Source organism: Balaenoptera ricei, chromosome 4 (assembly GCF_028023285.1).
Source record: "Balaenoptera ricei isolate mBalRic1 chromosome 4, mBalRic1.hap2, whole genome shotgun sequence".
Lineage (NCBI taxonomy): Eukaryota > Metazoa > Chordata > Mammalia > Artiodactyla > Balaenopteridae > Balaenoptera > Balaenoptera ricei.
The window spans coordinates 132,841,879-132,844,390 of NC_082642.1; the positions used below are offsets into that span (position 1 = coordinate 132,841,879).

Sequence of the window (2,512 nt, forward strand, 5' to 3'; positions counted from 1 at the left end):
TTTTTAATTAATAAAATTAATATATATTAATAATTTTATATAATAAAATTATATAAAGTTAATAAATTAATTCCAGTCCCATAGCATTTTAAATATCACATTTCATTTCAAACTTTAAGGATCTAAGCAGGCTGCAGTCTTGGTCTAGCCCGTGGTCACTGGGATTGGAGAATATGTGTGGTTGTGCCTTCATATCAGCTAAAATCTATCTGAGCTTCACGTCTGTCCCAATCCCTGCTCATCTTCTCTTTCCTCCTCTGGTCTCTGATCAAGGGCAGGTGGACTCAGAGCCTGGATTCTCCTTCCTCAGCCCCCTCTCCACATCCCTCCATACCCTGCAGGAAGCTGTCCCCTGCAGCAGCCATCCCGGCCTCGGGGTAGCTGGGTGTTAGGGCTTCGTGCCCTCTGTAGACTCTAACTTAACCTTGGCATGTTTGTGGGAGCCTAGAGCATCCTCCTTTTTTAAAATCTGGCCTCTGGCTGGCAAGGACGATGGCTTATTTGTCCCTCTTCATCTTTAGCTTGTATATCACTATGATCTTCTTTCTTCTCTGTTTTTCCCGTTTGTGCCATTCTGAGAGTGCCTCACCATCCAAGCTATCAGATGAACTAGACAAGGGGATCTGAGCCCCATAGCCCTTCTCCCAGAGCTTTCTGGTGGCATCATCCACATCCTCTGAGGCCTGAGGGGGACGGCACGGTAGCCGGATAGGTGGTTGACTCGGATAGTTCTTCCCTTGATCTTGATTCCATTAAAATTGTCAATGGTCAAACTTGTACTCCTCTGGTCCTCATAGCGGATAAGGCAGAATCCTTTACACTTCCCTGTCTTCCTATCCTGCACGAGACTAATGCTAACAATCTCCCGGTACTGGGAGAATACACAGAGGCTATCTCCTTCAGTCAGTTCATAAGAAAGGCCTCCCAGGAAGATCCAGGCACTGTCCTTGTACTCGGAGTGCCATGATGCCTCAGCTATCACCATAGTACCGGCCTCTCATTCATTCAGCTTGTTAACCAGCTGCACCTTGGTTAGCGGGTTCATCTCCCTGGCCTGGGGCACCACACAAGAGCACCTCAATGTCTGGGCAAAGCCCACTTCTGGTGGACACAGGAGAGTGCTGCTTCTGGCGAAGACCTTCAGGGCAGGTGACCCACACCTGCCCTGCTCTCCCCACATGCCCTCAGCTGCCATTCAAGTTTCAACTTTTCATGGTACCTCATTCACCATGAAGAAGTGTGCTACTGCTCACTACTTTGAAAGCCCTAATCTAGTCCATTGTAAAAATAGATGATTAGATTGAAACAAAGTCTTCCGTTCTGAAAAGATGTCTGATCATAGAAGTTGTAACTTCTGTTTCATTTTTTTTCCTTATAATAAATCCATTTGAGAGTCTACAATGTGCTAGTTTCACTTTGGCTAAATTATTAAAAGTAAATTTTAAAAGTAAATATGTTACAAGGAAGAAACTTAGACTGAGCTTTACTTAATATGACTCATTGTATTAGAGTTCTCCAGAGAAATAGAACCAATAGGATGTAGGTAGGTAGGTAGATAGATAGACAGACATATACCTATGTATAAAGAGATTTATTATAAGGAATTGGCTCATGTGGTTACAGAAGCTGAGAAGTCCCAAGATCTGCAGCTGGCAAGCTGGAGACCCAGAAGAACTGATGGTGTAGATTGTGTAGTTCCATTCTGAAAGCTGAAAGGCTCAAGACCCAAGAAAAGATGATATTTTAGTTCAGGTGGAAGGCCAGAAAAGACCGATGTCCCAGCTAAAAGCAGTCAGGCAGAAGGAACTCCCTCCTACTAAGAGAGGGTTAGCCTTTTTATTCTATTCAGGCCTTCAACTGGTTGGATGAAGGCCACCCACATTAGGGTGGGCAATCTGCTTTACTCATTCTACCAATTCAAATCTTATTCTCATCCAGAAACACCCTCACAGACACATCCAAAATAACATTTGACCAAATATCTGGGCACCACGTAGTCTAGTCAAGTTGACACATGAAATTAACGATCATACCCATCAGATTTCCAGATTAAGTCCCAAAGCCACTATAGTTCTGCTTCACTTTTTCATACTTATTTTATTGATGTAGAGAGTGATCCTTTGCTCTCAAAGATGGCAGTTCCCAGGATGAATGCAACACACATTTGTGTGTACAACCTAAAATGGCAATGAATACCCAATACCTACTAACATAAGCAATGACTCCACTGAGTGACTCGTGGCATTTTGCAGAGTCTTAGTTTGATTTGATTCTCAAAATCAGCCACCCAAATTTTTGTGAAACTACTGCTACTTCTGTAACCCACAAGTCTATAAGGACTGACTTTTTTTTCCCCAAAGTTGTGCTTCACTGGGTATGTCAGTCATTTGCTAGTAGTCCCACTTGAAAGCTTCGTGAAATAGTCACTTAGCTGCAATGCTCATACTCAATCTCATCATATGTCCAACCTGTTAAATTTGAAACCCAGAAGATAATTGCACACTTGCCACCC

The 2,512-nt window shown here is 43.1% G+C and overlaps 1 pseudogene; it reads right to left on the reverse strand.

Moving 5' to 3' along the window:
* Nucleotides 1–388: 388 nt before the first annotated feature.
* Nucleotides 389–1,045, reverse strand: LOC132364428 (RNA-binding motif protein, X-linked 2-like; annotated as a pseudogene).
* Nucleotides 1,046–2,512: the final 1,467 nt, after the last annotated feature.